This window comes from Nicotiana tabacum, chromosome 2 (assembly GCF_000715075.1).
Source record: "Nicotiana tabacum cultivar K326 chromosome 2, ASM71507v2, whole genome shotgun sequence".
In the NCBI taxonomy this organism is placed as follows: domain Eukaryota; kingdom Viridiplantae; phylum Streptophyta; class Magnoliopsida; order Solanales; family Solanaceae; genus Nicotiana; species Nicotiana tabacum.
In genome coordinates, this window is record NC_134081.1 from 23,336,226 (window position 1) to 23,342,225 (window position 6,000).

General features: G+C 40.0%; 1 non-coding gene across 1 annotated transcript; it reads right to left on the bottom strand.

The window, feature by feature from the left end:
- Positions 1-1,090: 1,090 nt before the first annotated feature.
- Positions 1,091-1,196, bottom strand: LOC142174117 (small nucleolar RNA R71). Its single transcript, XR_012703449.1, has one exon. It is a non-coding gene; the product is annotated as a small nucleolar RNA R71 (small nucleolar RNA).
- Positions 1,197-6,000: the final 4,804 nt, after the last annotated feature.

Consider the following 6,000-nt stretch of genomic DNA (forward strand, 5'->3'; position numbering starts at 1 on the left):
CTTACACCTATCCTGTCACAACCCTTATTTCTCCATTTGATTATTCCGGAGTTGCTCAACTCTTGTCTCTGTGTGATCTATTGTTACTTGTTTTAGTTTTCTTAGTTAATTTTAGTTATTAATCGTCCCAACCAAAGTGTTAATCATCCTGAATAGCGTTAAGCTAGAAATTACTTGGACAATGTTTAAATCCAATCCGTGTGGAGATAATTAAACTATAGTATCTTTGGCTAGTGAGCATCAATTTATTATTGTGTTTTGTGCTCATCAAATTTTGGCATCGTTTTCGGAGATTGGCAATCAATAGTGTTCAAAATAATTTTTGGTGCTAATTCAAGAACCAATTTTATTTTATTCTTCACAGTTTTTCTCTTCTGTGTGGAGGCAACAAGTTAAGTTCTTTGGTGTATGACTTGATCTTCTTCAAAAGAAGTGATCCCATACTATCCAGAGGTGGAAAACGTCTACGACAATTGAGGAAAGAGAAAGAACTCATCGAGAAATTCTTGGGGCAATCTTCAGCCCAAGAGAACATGGCTAAAAACGGTGAGGATGTAGTTGATTTGGTTGCATGGGAAGCAGCCCAACAGGAAGCAGCCGCACAGGCATCTGCTGAAGCAGCTCTCAGAGCTGATGAAATGGTAGACGTGAATAGAGGACGAAGATTCAACCTGAACTGAATTCTGGTTGAAGACGAATTTGAAAATATTATGCCCAGGCCTGGACGATCACTGGGAGACTATGCCAGACCAGTCTACAATCAGGAGTATCTAGTGTGCTACCTCCTCTGATCGCAACCAATAAATTTGAGATCAAGCAAGGGCTACTTCAGACCATTCAGAAAAATTGTCTCTTCCGAGGCAAACCCAACGAAGATCCAAATACTCATTTGATGGATTTTGATGAGATTATGAATACCTTCCAGCACAACGGGGTATCGAAAGATGCTATCTACTGAAGGACATATCTTTTTTCACTAAGGGAAGATGCTAAGCACTGGTTGTGGAGTTTGCAGACTGAGTCAATTTAAACTTGGGAAGATATGACAAACAAGTTCCTTGAAAAACAATTTCAGCTGCAAAAATAGGGAAAATTCAAAGAGCGATCCACAACTTCGAGCAGAAAAATACAGAAATGGTGTTTGAAGCATGGGAAAGATTTAAGGATATTATGAAAAGATGTTAGCATCATGGAGTAGACTTGTGGATGTAACTCTAAGGTTTCTAGGATGGGCTGACACCCTCTAGTAGGAGGACGCTAAACAACGCAGTTAGAGGTCGTCTTATGAAGAAAACTCCTGAGGAGATTGTTTCAATTCTAAATGAATTATCTGAAGATGCAAATCGATGGCTTGCGGTTGATAATGAGAGAAGGAAAAAGGTTGGGGTACATCAAGTGAATTCTAACACATCAGTGCAAGCCCAGCTAGACACCATGGCCAGAGAGATAAGAAGGTTAACCTTAGCCAAGGTCCAGAGCCAGTCATCCTCGGTTTGTGATTTCTGTGGAATGGGTCATATAATGCATGGGTGTTAGGCCTTGACTAAAGGTAAAGTGGTAAATGTTGTGGGGAGCTTTGACAGAGGGCAGTAATTTTAACTCCATAGGGCAAAGGCACCCACGTGTTTCTTGGAGTTCACCAGGTGGTGGTGCGAATGCATGGCAGCAGAATGACTCTAGATCCTAGGGACAAGGAGCTCCAAGACTTCTCAATTAGCAGAGGAAGCAATATCAGCCTCCACAGTCTATTCAGTCTAGCATGGAATATCTAATTAAGGCCTTTATTATTAAGATAGATGAGAGGCTTGAAACTCATATCACAACTATCCTAGAACAGGGCACAACCATTCGAAACATGGAAAGACAGGTGGGGTAACTTGCTAATCTATTGTCTGAGAGGGTTCCAGGAACCCTCCATGTTGATACTGAAAGAAATCCAAAAGAGACAATAAATGCAGTGTCTTTGAGGAGTGGGCACGTATTGAAGGACCCCATGGAAAAATAAAAGGATGAGTTGATTGAAGGACAGTTAGAGATTGTGGAGGAGGAGAAAATAGCAACATTCAAGAAGGTGAAGTGATGGTAGATGATGGTCTGAAGAAGAAGGGGAAGACTAGATCTCAGTAGAAGAAGAAAGATAGGAATGCAATAAATGAGGAGATTGAAGAGAGTAAATATATGCCCGTTTTACCTTTCCCTCAAAAGCAGAGAAGAGAGAAGCTGGACAAATAATTTGGGCGGTTCCTAGATGTGCTCAAGCAGGTGCATGTTAATCTTCCATTCACAGAGGTTCTCTCTCAGATGACAGCTTATGCGGAGTTATTAAAGGATATATTGTCTATCAAGCAGAAAGTGAAAGAGACATCAGCCGTCAAGCTCACCGAGTATTGTAGTGCCATTCTGCAAAATAAGCTCCCTCAAAAGTGTGGAGATCCAGGGAGTTTTACTATACCTTGCTCTTTAGAAAGTACTAAGTTTGAAAAATCTTTGTGTGATTCAGTTGCTTCTATTAATCTTATGCCTTTGTCTTTTTTCAGGAAATATGAGGGAGAGATTGGAGAAATCAGATCGATACATGTGTCTTTGCATCTGGCGGATCGGATCACAATCATACCTGAAGGTATAGTGGAAGATGCGCTAGTTCAGGTGGATAAATTTGTGTTCCCTGTGGACTTCATTGTGGTGATCATGGAAGAGAATAGGTAGGTCCATGTGATTTTAGGGAGACCCTTCTTGGCTACTAGTAGAGCTATTCTGGACATTCAGGAAAAGCATCTCATTCTCAGAGTGGGAGAAGAAAGGGTTGTCTTCAAGATGGAAGGAGCAATGAGGGCCCTAAAAGAGCGAGAAGGAGAGAGTAAGCATGATAAGTGTGGGGTGTACCCAAAGAAGGCATAAAAGAAACTTTCAGCATGGATGTGTGCACTGGGTCGAGCGTGCAAATGAGATTTCGACTTCGATTCAGACCCCGACTAGATGATTCAGGGGAGTTTAATTTACATCTTGCTTTAATTTATGTGTCATGGGGATATGCCACAATTTAAATTATGGGGTGGGAATGTAAAAATGTACATGTGTGTTTGTTTTATTTTGTTTTGTTTGAATTTTTATTTTTTTTACTTTTCCCGACGATGGATTTCCTCGATTGTCTTCTTGAGGGATCAAAGTCGAAGAGAAAAACATTTTGTTTTACTTAGGTAGTGTAACAATCCCCCCTTGGTTTTCTCTTTCTGTCGCAGCTCTTTTCCAAAGGTTTTGCTTGAACCGGGTGTAGTTAATTTTTCTTTTGTTAAGAATAGGGAGGTCTTGTGTTGTAGTGTTAAATGGATATAAATTTTCTTTAACTTTGTTGTGCCTTGAGAGTAGTGAGTGCCTTAGTCGGGATGCCTAGGCTCAATTCTTGACTCTTGGATAAGTACCTGAAATAGTTTGATTTTGATATCGCTTAACTGCTTTGACTAGAGAGTCGTGATAGATCCGATCCTAAGTGAGTTGTGTGCCATGGTGTGAGTAAGATTTGTTGATATTCTGTGCATGTCAGTTGATGTCTAGAACTTTCCCTATGTGTTTGTAAAGCAAATAGAAGTCTTGTTCAGTCTAAGAAGTGATATAAGTATTTCTTAGTTGATCCAATTATATGTCTGTGACCCACCAGATTGTTGTGTATCCTAGTTAGACCCTTTGAGCATGTAATCCTAGTTCTTTGGCAACCACACTACAAGTTTGATCCATTTTGTTTGAATTGACTATATCTTTGAACCTCTTACCTCTCTTGAGCACTTGAATTTTTTATGAGATTGTTAAAAGCTAAGTTGAGGTATGGTCGGATTTTTGAGTGGAACTATTAAAAAAGGAAAAATGTACATTGGCTGAAAAATTGTGAGAGCCACTTGCAGGGAATCGAAAGAAAAAAATGAGTTTGCTTGAAAAAAAATCAAAACTTAGAAAAAAAAAGAGTTGTGTATGTATTAGAAAAGAAATTTTTTTTATTCCTTGCTAGTGGTAGTTCTCATCTTGGTTGTACTTAAAGATATTAGGAGCTTGATGTTATTATATATGAAGGTTGAGGTTTGGTTCAACACAAGTGTGGGGTGTTAATTTGTTAATGTATGTATTAAAGTGCTTAGGGAGGTATAGTCACAGTATCCAAATGTATCCGACCCATCCCGCCTAAATAAGTCTTACTTGATCTTTGTCTGAATAAGCTCAATTAGTAGAGTATTACACTATATGCAAGCATATATTGTGTCTTCTGTGGCAGATGAATTTTAATTCTGAGAGTGAGTGAATTCTTTCTATCTTGAGTTCCTATTTGTTCTTGAATTTTATTATGTGTGGAATTAGTCTCTATCTTTGGTGTGAGGGCACATGATTTGTGAAGGAAAGGCAATGTCTTTGGCCTCTAAGTTAGAGTAAGTGAGTAGGTTTTTGAAATACATGGCGCGTGTGAGTCGAGTCTTGAGGCTAGGATGTTATGATGTGGTGCTTAGTCTGCTCTAAATATTCTTGGCATGATGCATTAGGGAAGTTACAAACACACACACACACAAAAAGAACCAAAGTTACGCCTTGAGTTCTTGCTTAAAAGTTTAAAAGAAATAAAGCAGGACGAATGTGGGATAATGGTAGCGAATTCAAATCAATGCTCAATTTACACTCTCTTATCGCTCGTTTCTAATACTTCTCTCTCTCTGTAACCTAGACCATCGTTCCTGTCGTCGTAGTCCCCGTCGTTCGTCAATTCCAATCAGGTAAGTCGCTTCTCTCTCCTCTCTCTCTCCTCCCTCTCTCTTCTTCTCTTTCTTCTTTTCCCTTCCTTTCTGTTCTTCTTCACAACGTCACCGGCGACTAAACCAATACCGGCGACACCCTCTTTTCTCTCTCCACACCTCTCTCTCATTATTTCTGTATCTCTCCCCTTTCCCCATCCTTCTCCCAAGATCCGTATGGGTAGGTGTGCGAGTCCATTGCACCAGGATTTTTCCAGCAAAATCCAGAAGCGTCGGTGCGGGCGTAACTACCAACTAGGGTTTCTGGCAAGTCCATTGTGGCACATCCCCAAGCTTATACAACTAGTTTTCCGGTGAGCCTATTGCAGCAAAGCCCCATGTATCGATTACAGTCCAGGTTCTATCTTTCTTGAATTATTATCTTTCTTGCCTTTACCATTGATCTCGATATTTTGTCTTACTTGTCTTGCTTTAACTGTAGAATGTGACTTGTTTTACTGCCATTTTTTGTAGACCCTATTTAGCTATTAGTTAGGACTTGCCTTCCATATTTGTTTCCTTAAGCATATTATTTACAATATGTCTCTTGTATTGCTTTAATTGTAGAAACCATTTTTAGTAGACCCCTTATTTAGCTATTAGTTGGAACTCGCCTGTCTCGATTACTTGTATTTTTCTTTAATTTTATTTTTCTTCCCAAGCTATATTATAGTAGTTTAGTTGTTTTTTGTCAATATTAGTTGGAGGTTATATTTCGGTTATTCATTTTATTTTTGTCATTTTTTTCTGGGGTAGTGTTTGCGTAGTGTCTCCTAGATTATAGCGGCTTTGGTGAACGATGGTAGGGTAAGGTTTTGTCCTCGGGGGTGTCCTGGCAGGGGAGGGGCTGCGGGGGGTAATAGGGGTAAGAGTGCTACGGGAGCCTCCGGGCTGAGAGTGGAGTCTTGGAACAAAGGAACTTTGACTAGAAAGTCTACAGAGTTAGCGAGGATTCTCGATAAAAGGAAGATTAATATAGCTTGTATACAGGAGACTAGATGGGTAGGAGATAAGGTGCGGGATATGGGCAAGTTCAAACTATGTTATTCTGGGAGGGTAGGGGGCAGGAACGAGGTAGGTATCTTGGTTGATGAGGGCCTCCGTGATCTAGTAGTGGAGGTTAGGGGGGTGAACGACAGACTGATGACTATTAAGCTAGTTGTTGGAGGATTTATTTTGAACATAATCAGTGTGTATGCGCCCTAAACAGGCTTGGACGAGGAAGTCAAAA